We start from the raw sequence: 12842 nt of genomic DNA, 5'->3' as shown, positions 1-12842 counted from the left end.
CACCATGCCAAAGTCATGAAATTTCTAAATATCCAAACCACATAATCCTGCTTCTATTCCTTGGAATCAACACCATGCTAAAGTCATGAAATTTCTAAATATCCAAACCACATAATTCTGCCTAAATGATTCAGAAAAGCCAAATGAGTATGAGCATGTGTTTTTTGTCCAATACAGTAGTCCTTTCATAACTGGAACTGCAGTAACAGCCATTCAACCATGGTTCCAAGAACACTGAGGCTACCAAATCAGTGTGAACACCAATTTCTATCATAACTGACCTTTCAGCTGGACTTCAGAAATGTGTTAGGGAGCAAATAAGCATTTCCTAACTGCCCTTCAGGCTTGGTCCCCACACCATCTGCCTACAGAGAGGTTTGGCCTACAGTTTGGGAACTGTATGGGTTTATCTTGTGAACTGGATGATCTGAAACAGACTGGGACTGCCTGATTTAATTTAATCCATCATCACAATTGATTTAATTTATTTCACCATCACCTCCAGTAATCTGTGCAATGTTTGGTTAGAAAGTTGTCAGGACAAGCCGGGCGCGTCACTGGAAGAACTCGTAGAGGAAGGACCTCTCCTACACCTCCCACTAAGGATCACAGCCACTGAGGATGGAACAGGACTTGAACCAAGTGGAGGAGTGGCAGGAGTGCCGAACCGGAACGTCAGAGCAAAATCGGCAGGCAAAAGCGAGGTCGGACAGGCGGGAAGTCGGTACAGGCAGCAAGTTTTCAAGATCGAGAGTCAGGCCGGGTCAGAGAATCAAATAGGCAATCACAGGAAACAAGCTTGGCATCTTTCACAAGGAAACGATCACTTCGCAATGCTGGTAGGCCTTTGGCGTCCTTTTGAGCGCAATGCGCCTGCGCCGGCGTCAAGACGCACGCCGGCGTCATGACGCGCGCCGGCGTCAAGACGCGCGCCGGCGTCAAGACGCGCGCCGGCGTTAACGCGCGCGCGGGCGTCACGACGCACGCTGGCGTCAATACGTGCGCGAGCGACGTAGCGCGCGCGGCCGTCGGAACGTGCGCTGGCGATCGGACGCGCGCCTACCTTAGGCGAACGACCAGGTACCTGACATTGCCCCCTCCCAAGGCGCGGCCTCCGGATGCGCCCAGACGCAGGTTTCCCTGGAAATTTCTTATGGAAGGCCCGGATCAGTTGAGGAGCATGAACATTGGTTGAAGATTCCCAGGAATTGTCCTCAGGCGTATAGCCCTTCCACTGGACCAAATACTGCAAGCGACCTCTTCGATACCTGGAATCGAGAATAGCTTGGACCTCGAATTCTTCAACACCCTGTACTGTCACTGGCTCTGGAGGTGCCCCAATACGACCCGGAAACGGATTCTCCACCACTTTCTTTAGAAGAGAGACGTGGAACACAGGATGGATTCGAAGGTTAGCAGGCAGCTTCAATTTAAAGGTAACAGAGTTAATTTGCTCCAAGATTGGGAAGGGACCCATAAATCTTTGGCCCAACTTCTTGGAGGGACACGATAACCTGAGGTTGCGAGTGGATAACCAAACGAGATCCCCCAGCTTGAATTCAGGACTCTTTCTCCGTCTCTTATCGGCATATCCTTTGTAATTCCTTTGAGCCTCCCGTAAAGTCTGCTGGAGCAACTCGAAATTATGCTTTAAGAACGAAAGTCTATCCTGAGCTGCAGGAACCGTAACCTCTGCTAGGCCTGGCAGAGTGGTAATATGAAATCCATAGTTAGAGAAAAAAGGAGTCTGTTTGGAGGAGCTATGTACCGCATTAATGTAAGAGAACTCTGCTAAGGGTAAGAGCGCCGACCAATCTTCCTGAGAATAAGAGGAAAAACATCTAATATATTGCTCCAACGTCTGATTAGTACGTTCTGTTTGCCCATTCGTCTGAGGATGAAAAGCAGAGGACAGGGCGAGCTCAATATGGAGTCCCTGACATAACGCCCTCCAGAAGCGAGACGTAAACTGCGACCCTCGATCAGACACTATCTCCCTGGGTAAGCCGTGAAGCCGAAAGACCTCTTTAATAAATACTTCCGCCATTGTGGCTGCAGATGGTAACCCCACCAAGGGTATAAAGTGAGCCATCTTGGTAAACCCGTCAACCACTACCATGATTGTGTTAAAACCCCCCGACTTGGGCAGTTCCACAATAAAGTCCATGGAAATTCTCTCCCAGGGTTTCTCAGGAACCGGGAGAGGTTGAAGTAACCCCATTGGTCGGGAATGTGTATCCTTGAATCTGGCACATGTTTGACAGGAAGTAACATATTTCATACAATCCCTTGACATGCCGGGCCAAAAAAAATTCCTATTAGCAAGTTCTAGTGTCTTGCGAACCCCCAGGTGGCCGGAAACAGGATGATCATGGACAAATCTGAGTACCTCGAGGCGCAGGTCTTCAGGGACAAAAATTTTATTATTAGACATGAGGTAATTACCACGACGATCCATATGTGTAGGTAAATTGTCCACAGACTTGGAGGCGTTCTGGATCTTGTCAAGCAGATCGGCTTGGAGAAGGAGAAAATTGGAGGCATGAAGGACAGTGCTGGCGGCAGAATCATTCTCGGGTGCAGAAAACAGACGGGACAACGCATCCGCTTTGCCATTCTTGGAACCCGGTCTAAAAGTAACGTGGAAGTTGAATCTGGAAAAGAAGAGTGCCCATCTGGCCTGACGAGGTCGGAGTCTTTTTGCTGAGCGTAAATATTCCAAGTTCTTGTGATCAGAAAAAACTAAAATAGGGTGAGACGCCCCCTCCAACAGGTGTCGCCATTCTTGGAATGCAGATTTAATCGCAAGTAGCTCTCTGTCTCCCACATCGTAATTTTGCTCAGAAGAAGATAACTTTTTAGAGAAAAATGCGATAGGATGAAGTAGGCTCTGTACATCGTTTCTTTGCGATAGCACAGCTCCGATGGCATACTCTGAGGCATCCACCTCTAGAACAAACGGCCGTGTAGGATCTGGATGTTTCAGAATGGGAGCGGAGGTAAAACGATTCTTGAGATCCAAAAAAGCCCGCTGAGCCTCAGAAGTCCAGCAGAATCTTTTTACCGAGCTGGTAAGAGCAGTGATAGGGGCGATTATCTTAGAGAAATTCTTGATGAACTTTCGGTAAAAGTTGGCGAAGCCCACAAATCTTTGTACAGCCTTACGACTGTTGGGAACGGGCCAGTCTAATACCGCAGAGACCTTGCGAGAGTCCATAGACATTCCGTCTGAAGAAATGATAAAGCCTAGGAACTCTATAGAAGATTTTTCGAACTCACACTTCTCCAGTTTGGCGAAAAGTTTATATGCTCGTAACCGAGAGAAGACTTGTCTGACGTGGTGTCGGTGTTCCTCCAAGGAAGATGAAAATATTAAGATATCATCGAGATAAATAATAACGAAAAGATCCAAAAAGTCTCTGAAAATATCATTTGCAAAGTGTTGAAACGTCGCTGGGGCGTTGCATAGCCCGAAGGGCATCACTAGGTATTCATAGTGCCCATATCGGGTGCGAAAGGCTGTTTTCCACTCATCTCCTTGTCGAATGCGGACCAAATTGTATGCCCCCCGAAGATCTAGTTTTGTGAATACATGTGCTGAACGTAATCTTATAAACAGTTCCGAGATGAGGGGTAGCGGATATCGGTTCTTAATGGTTACCTTGTTCAAATCTCGGTAGTCTATGCAGGGGCGTAAGGAATGGTCTTTTTTCTCAACGAAGAAAATACCTGCCCCAGCAGGAGAGGTAGACGGACGGATAAATCCTTTCCTAAGGTTTTCCTCAATGTAGGTCTTGAGAACTTTAAGTTCAGGTTCGGATAGAGGGTAGATCCGTCCGAATGGAATCGCTGCTCCGGGAAGAAGATCCACCGGGCAATCATATATCCGATGTGGAGGAAGTACATCCGCTCCTTTCTCATCAAAGACATCTAAGAATTCGTGGTAAGGTTCTGGAACCAGTTTGAGTCGAGGATCAGGGGTCACAACCAGCAATCTCCCAGGAGCCAACTCAGAACAAGGACAATGCTCAGAGGGAAATGTTATTTGATTCGAGTCCCAATTGATGAGAGGGTTATGAGTCTTTAACCATGGAAACCCCAAAATGATAGGATACAGAGGGGAAGAAACCACGTTAAACGATAGGGTTTCGGTATGCTGTTGAATTTTTATTAACAAAGGAATAGTCTCAAACAGGACTGGACCAGAAGAAATATTAGATCCGTCAGCCAACTTCACCGTCAGTGGGCAGGATCTGGGTCTTAAAGGAATATCATGAAAACGGGCGAAGTCTCGATCGATAAAGCAACCGCACGCCCCGGAGTCAATCAACGCAGAGGTCTGGAGCGTCTTTCTTGACCACTGCAAAATAGTAATAACTGACATAAGAGACAGTCCATCAACAGCTTCTGCACTAAGAAGACCCGGTATAGATCTCTTACTTGTGGGTCGCACCGGGCATGTGCGGAGCAGATGACCAGAGGCACCACAGTAAAGGCACAAGTTCAGGCGACGTCTGCGTAGCCTCTCTTCGGGAGTCAGAGGGGAACGGATGAGCCCGATTTGCATGGGTTCAGCAGCCCCAGCCGATGACGAGGCCGTGGTGGATGGAGCCAAAATGGGTTTAGGGAATAGAGGAGCTTTAGGAAGCAGCCAACTGGGTTGAAATGTTCCGGACTTTTCTAGTCTCCTCTCCCTCAAACGTCGGTCTAACTGGACGACGACATCGATGAGAGAATCGAAGTCTTCGGGAATCCCCACACGGGCTAACTCATCCTTTAGACCTTCAGACAACCCTATTCTGAATTGATGCTTCAGTGCAGCTTGATTCCATTGGGTATCTGCAGCGTGGCTACGGAAGTCAGTAACATATTCCTCAACTGGCCGTTTACCCTGGGACAAAGATCTGAGTGCGGCTTCAGCTGAGGCTTCTCTTTGGGGGTCATCGTATAATACCGCCATCGCCTGGAAAAAAGCAGCAGAGTCACTAAACAACGGACTTTGTTGTTCCAGAAGACGATGAGCCCAAGTCTGTGGCTCCCCGGACAGGAGTGAGATAGCAAACCCCACCTTGGACTGCTCAGTTGTATAAACTTGGGGGTTAAGTGTGAATTCCAGCTTGCAGCTATTCATAAAAGCCCGGAACTTTTTGCGATCCCCCAGAAAACGCTCCGGCAGAGAGAGCTTAAGCTTGGCAATTGGCGGCTGGGCCACAACAGGTGGGGGTGCAACTGGAGCATCAGTAGGATCCCTGGGCAGGGGTTGTAGCTGGGCTTGAACTTCTTGGAAACCTGCCTGTAGTTCTTGCACCGCTCGAGTGAGGGTCGCCATCTGCTGGGTAAGGAGCTGCATAGCAGAAATTTCCTCAGATTCTTCCATACTGGCGAAGTGATACTGTCAGGACAAGCCGGGCGCGTCACTGGAAGAACTCGTAGAGGAAGGACCTCTCCTACACCTCCCACTAAGGATCACAGCCACTGAGGATGGAACAGGACTTGAACCAAGTGGAGGAGTGGCAGGAGTGCCGAACCGGAACGTCAGAGCAAAATCGGCAGGCAAAAGCGAGGTCGGACAGGCGGGAAGTCGGTACAGGCAGCAAGTTTTCAAGATCGAGAGTCAGGCCGGGTCAGAGAATCAAATAGGCAATCACAGGAAACAAGCTTGGCATCTTTCACAAGGAAACGATCACTTCGCAATGCTGGTAGGCCTTTGGCGTCCTTTTGAGCGCAATGCGCCTGCGCCGGCGTCAAGACGCGCGCCGGCGTCATGACGCGCGCCAGCGTCAAGACGCGCGCCGGCGTTAACGCGCGCACGGGCGTCACGACGCACGCTGGCGTCAATACGTGCGCGAGCGACGGAGCGCGCGCGGCCGTCGGAACGTGCGCTGGCGATCGGACGCGCGCCTACCTTAGGCGAACGACCAGGTACCTGACAAAAGTAGATATACACTTGGGCAAAAGGCTGAACTACTATGTATTTACGTAGCTATGGATCATTGCCCTTCAAATAGGCTCCCACCATACAAGGTCTTCCAAGTGTTACTCAAAGGACTTCCTTTTTCTCCAAGCCTATACACTTGAGTCCCTACATTGGCAGACATGCCTTGGGTACTACCCTAGTCTATCTCTCACCCCAAGATGAAGCTACAACATACAACACAGTATGCAGCTGACCACTAGTTAATTCTCTTTCTGCTCCCTGAGGCGCATCTCATCCATTAGTCTTTTCTGAGGGTACTACCCAGGGCAGTGACTGAAGAGGGGAGCCATTCCTTGTAGGAATCTCTCAACAAAAGTTGGAAAATGCTTTACTTCTGTGCTGCTAATTGCTTGATTAATATGTATAAGATGTGATGTAAGTGTAAGATGTATGTATACCTTAAAGTAATGTTATATAAAAGGAAAACGTATTATATGTGTCTCAAATTTGTCTTTTTTATGAAAAAATCATTAAAGATAACAACATGTACGTTTTTATATGTATTGTTGTGACTTGAAAAAAAAGCTTTTAATAAAAATTGTTAAATTGTGGTGGTTGGAGCTGGGCAGTCTCTGGGTTTTTGTCGTGGCAGATTATAGGCTGAACTGGTAATATTCCTTACAAAGATTAGTAACCAAGGATTCATGGTCATGACCTCTGCAGTCCAGAAAGAGATCAACTCCAGTCATAAATTCATAACAGAAATTGATTCTTTAAGCAAATTACAAATGTAGTGTCCAGAGGGGAGCAATAAGGTTACAGTTGAGGTCAGTCATTATAGACACCAATCATATTGTACATTGTAATCGGCCCAAATTAGGGGGCTGGTTCCAAAGGCCCTGAATTTATGGGGAAAAATTGGAAAGTAAGATTAAATGGCATGTGTAAGGGCTCTGGTACACGGGGAGATTAGTCGCCCGCGGCAAAACTCCCTGCTCGCGGGCGACTAATCTCCCCGAGTTGCCTTCCCCCTGCCATCCCACCGGCGAACATGTAAGTCGCCGGCGGGATGGCACACGCGGCGGGGCGATTTCGGGAAATCGCGCCGCCGCGTGTGCCATCCCGCCGGCGACTTACATGTTCGCCGGTGGGATGGCAGGGGGAAGGCAACTCGGGGAGATTAGTCGCCCGCGAGCAGGGAGTTTTGCCGCGGGCAACTAATCTCCCCGTGTACCAGAGCCCTAAGAATAAGTAGGGAATGTCACATTGTTAAAGAAAACAAAGTGAGGGGAAGAGCAAAACAGAAATAATAAGAGTAGTGCAAAAGTACAAATAAGAAAGAAAAATAGAATGAGACTTGGAGAAAAGGAAGGTATGGTGTGAGTTAAAGTTAAAATTATGGGGAAAGAAGGGCATATGAAAGATCTGAAGGAAAATTACAGTAAAATTATAATGTACATGTATACATATACATTATTTATTTAGTGTAATCTAACAAACACTTGCACCCCAAACCTGCCTGAAAATAATTGAGCCTTAGGCAGAAAAACTGCAAAACACATCAGTAGTACCTCTACAGAAGTCCAGAAAGACAAAATATATCATCACATGTTTATTTCTTAGTTTGTTTAATGTCTTTATTTTTTAATATCTCTAGTACTTGTCAGAATGTTTTAATTAAGCAAATTAGTTTTAATAGCAAGGTTGTTTTGCCAAGATTTAATACCAGTTTAAGTTTGCTTTCCAGACAGACAAACAGACAGACAGATAGATAGAGAATGTAGAAAAAGGAGAATGCTTGCACCGCCCACACCAAATATAAATATCAATTGGAAACCATATATAATTCCACTCTGGAATTAGATTCGAACGAGAACCTTAGGGTAATGTGCAAACGAAGTATAAATATGTAGAGATTTTTAATTGGGGTTGAATTTAAGGTATATATTTTCTTTTTCACCACTCTTGGTCAGTCAGTTCACCTGATACAAATTTGGGCAATGGTGCAGTTAATTGAAGTCTGAACTGGGACCACCTGTTACAGTGTTTACCTATTTTCTTTCTCTACAGATAGACAGATAGATAGATAAATATAATCTTGTTCTGCCACCATGCACAGCACACCTTCTGTTTTACTCTGCTCTTCCTGGTGTCAATATTTAAAATGCATATGTACAAAGCTTCTTTTCTACCACCCAGGCAACCATCCATATCAATAGTTAAAATTTACATTAATAATACAATATATATTTTTTTTATCAGGCAAGTATTTTCACAGGGGCATCTCTTTTCATGTATACACTGAGAGAGATGTGTGTAAATATACAGTCCATGGCAATGTTTCCCTAAAGCAGGCACCAACACATTTTCTGCTCTAATGACTTAACAACACACGATTTATTAGATCATTTGGTTACTAACAATGACAAAATGACCTGCTGTAAGGAACCAGAAAGCAAATTAGACTTAATCCTTCTGCCAGTATTTTTCGCAGCCAATTTACATTTGCAATTTTTTTTTTTCATTCCTGGCACCTAATAAAGGGGCTTTTAAGTTCAAAACAAAGGTAGGGATCATTTTTGAAACTATAAAATATAAAAGGTTGTCATACTATGTTTTCCAAAATCAGGAAAAAGACAAATATCTTTTCTCAGTTGCGCTACAATTTAAATATCAGAAGTCAAGAGGTGGATCCAGGAGCATACTGACAGAAATAGCAGACCCAGAGGCTGCCAAGGACCCAAACCTATATAAGGTTATATGGTGGTGATTATTTATTTTCTATAATACTTTTTCTTTACAGCCTAGCCTGCTATTCCTTGTGTTTGGTGCCCTTTTTTTTGATTATTTTTACGTTTTATCTCTATATTATGTATCACTTGTATAAGATGACATCACTATATCACTCCAACTTGGTTTTCCGCCACAGTACATTTATTAGATTTAATATAGTTTATTTATTATATTTTGAATGTTTTTGCACTTTGAAAAAGGCCTTTGTCTAGCCTAAACCTAGCCTCCAAATAAAAATATTTCATGTTGCTTTAAGTCCTGTGTTGTGTGGACCTTTTCTATATAGGATATTCCTGTTTCCGGACTGCAACCAGGCAAAATTAATGGGCGTTTTACGTGAGTGCCGGCTATCTGTGACTGTGCTACATATATATATATATATATATTTCACAAAAAGACCAGCAACACCAGGAATTTTAGTGTTACCAATTAGTGATAAAATATAAGTAATAGGGTATCATTCAAGCACAATTTTTAACCAGAGTGCTGGATTCAAAAGTATCAAAGCTTAAAAAGGCTAAATTAAAATCAATCTTGGTGCTCAGTTATACCAATATTCAGTGATTTTCAGTGGCATTAAATGAACCCCCTTACTGGACTGTGCAACCTCTACATGGGGTATAGTTAAACAATGTCTGTACAAGGAATGTAGCCTGGGATACACACACTTTATTAAAAATAAAATTACTCTCATTAATGTTTCATGGCCAGTCTAGCTCCTTAAGGGAAGCTTATTCAATCATATTTGTCACAAAGTTTCCACTGTGTAACCAGTACATAAAATTGTACTTATCCGGTTCTGTATGGCTGCCAAACCTTCTGGGATATCATTAATAGTTCGCTGGAATACCAGCTGTTGCCATGTATTTGCCGTGTCACCTGATGGATTACACAATATGTACAGTCTGATCCATAACATCCTTCTGAGGAAGTGGCTGAGGGCCACGAAATGTGGCAAGCCAAGCGGGTGATACTTAGGGGTAAAGCCCACTATGTTTCTCCGATGTTTTTATCCTAACAATAAAGACTTTTCTACTTTTAATCGACTGACTGATGCTCTGTGCTTTGGATTGATCCATAACATCCGACTTCTCCATATTCCTTACAACTCTCCTCCTGAACAGACTCCCCTACAGCTGTTTCACCACCAAGCAGGGCTTTCTCACCACCAAGCAGGGCTTTCTCAAGGGGCTTTCTCTTAAAGCCTTGCTCTACCATGCACCTGGAAGCTGTGTGCCATCCTATGGACATTTCATTGCAAATAGTACAGGTATGGGATCCGTTATCCGGAAACACATTATCCAGAATGTTCTGAATTACGGGGCCGCCATCTCCCTTAGACACAATTTTAACAAATAATTCAAAATTTTAAAAATGGCTTAATTTTCTCTTTAAAATTAAAACAGCATCATGTACAAAATCCCAACTAAGATAACATTAATCCTTATTGGTGGCAAAACAATCCTATTGGGTTTATTTAATGTTTAAATTATTTTTTCGTAGACTTAAAGTATGGAGATCCAAATTACAGAAAGATCCCTTATATATATATATATATATATAGCTTGTGGACAGGCACTCACGTCTCAGCAGGGATAACAATGCCTGGGTGCAGTCCCAACGCAAATTGGTATAACAGCAAAAAAGGATGCCCCGCACTCACAGATCTTAGGTGAAGAGATAACGGTGTTTATTCAAGACAACATCTAACATTTCGGCTGCCTTCAGCTGCCTCAGGCAGAGGCAGCCGAAACGTTAGATTTTGTCTTGAATAAACACCGTTATCTCTTCACCTAAGACCTGTGAGTGTGGGACATCCTTTTTTGCTGTTTTATATATATATATATATATATATATATATATAGGAACAAACAAAGCACACCCTATAAAAGATCAAAAGCCCTGGGTGCTGGCAAAAGTAATAATGAGGAAGCAGCAGAGAGCTGCGGCTCTCTGCTTCTTCTTTATACAGTATATATATATATATATATATATATATATATATATATATATAAGTATAAAGTCTCGCAGAAAGCACTCCAAGGAAATATAAAAATCAAAAAAAGTTTATTTAGACACAAATGTCTACGCGTTTCGATCCATACCGGATCGTCATCAGGACCTTTTATATATATATAAAAATTGGCAGGTAATATACAGTGTTTCCTGCTATGCTAAAGCATTTGCATGATGGGTGAAACTATGCATGGGATATAAAAAATATAAATAATATAATAGGTGAAGAGAAAAATGTAATATAAATATCAAAAGGAATTTTATTGCTCTATTTTGCAGTATTAAAATAATTACATTAAAAGTAGTGGCAAGCCAGGAGCATGGAAGCAGGTTAACAAGTACAGTATCCAGGTTTCCGTGTGAAACATAGGGCTGGAAATAGGGGTAGGCAGAAGAGGCATGTGCCTAAGTGAGTGTTTACCCCCTAGTCCAGGCTCTTGTCCCCCCACTGCCCGCAGGCCCCCCCACCACTGCTGCAGCCCCCCCCACTACCTGCATTACCTCTCTCCCCCCATCTTCAGCGCAGCTGCACTCACACAATCATTCGCATAGGGCTCCTGGCCAGCTTAACCTGACGCCTTCATCTGTCTAGAATGCTAGGGCTGATGATAACCTGCATATTGCCACTGATCCTGACTATATATACAGTATATGTTGTATATTCACTTATCTGTAATAAAACAAAGTCCTTCATGGAACATCTTGTGCAATAGTTATAAATAAGTACATAACGGGTTTAATTTTAAAACTTTTCTTGTTTGCGATTCCATGTAAAGAACATTCTATTAATAAGACTGGAGATAAGGTAATTGCTCACCTGTAACTGAACAATGTCCACAAACCTTAAGGTGGCCATACACGCACCGAAATTATCGTACGAAACCTCGTTTCGTATGATAATCGGTGCGTGTATGGCATGTCGGCGTTTCGACCGATATCGCAGGAAGCTGCCGATATCGGACGACTCGCCGATCGGACAAGTTTGAAAATTTTGATCAGCGCCATAGAAGGCGCCTGACCAAAATTCTCCCTTCAGAGCTGAATCGGCAGAAGGAGGTAGAAATCCTATTGTTTCTACCTCCTTACCTGCCCATTCAGCCCTGAATGGTGTGTGGCGGATCTTACGATGTTCCGTGCGACCGATGGTCGTACGAAACATCGTCAGATCGCCACGTGTATGGCCACCTTTAGTTCAGAGATCCCCAACCTTTTTTTTACCTTCAAGCCATATTTAAATGTAAAAAGAGTTGGAGAGCAACACAAGCATGAAACATTAGCCTGGGGTTACAAATAAGCGCTCTGACTGGCGATTTGGCAGCCCCTATGTGGACTGGCAGCCTACAGGAGGTTGTGTTGTCAGTACACCTGGTTTTTAAGCAACCAAAACTTGCCTCCAAGTTAGGAATTCAAAAATAAGCACCCGCTTTGAGGCCACTGGGAGCAACATCCAAGGGGCTGGGGAGCAACATGTTGCTTGTGAGCCACTGGATGGGATCACTGAATTAGTTCATCATCTTTACTGAAGGGTAGGTTTATCATAAGTGGGTCATACCTCCTGAGCGTGATCTAAACAATAAAAACAAAACTTTTTCATGCCGATCGAGATTTTTCCTTATATATCAAATCCATCACTCAACCTATTTGAGAATCCTCATGGAATCTGGAGCATTCCTGAGTCGCAGTGTTACAGTGACTCAGTGAGACACATTTGCGGAAAAACACAAATGGAAATTCTTTCTGGTTTGAAAAATAAATATAATAATAATAATAATCATTGTTATGATAATAAATGTTTCCATATATATATACAGTAATATATACAGTGAAAAATTACATGAAACTCTCTAGATTGCCAAGCTTTCCTTACTTCAGGCCATGATGAATGGAAAATATACAGTAAAGCACTGGGCGAGCCTTAATGTGTTTGTTGATGAAGGATGCTCTTGGTGATGATAGATTTTAAAATGTCAGCACCTTACATGTTAACAGACGTTAGTAGAATCCACATAGGCCAACAGCTAACATGCCTGCCAAAATAAAGGAAACACTGACAAAGTAAACCCCGTCTGTGATGTATGTGATGAAGGTTTGTCCCAACTGAACTCATTTTTTTTTT

Source organism: Xenopus tropicalis, chromosome 8 (genome assembly GCF_000004195.4).
Source record: "Xenopus tropicalis strain Nigerian chromosome 8, UCB_Xtro_10.0, whole genome shotgun sequence".
NCBI lineage: Eukaryota > Metazoa > Chordata > Amphibia > Anura > Pipidae > Xenopus > Xenopus tropicalis.
The sequence above is the reverse complement of the archived record's forward strand: the minus strand, read 5'-3'. Positions refer to the sequence as shown.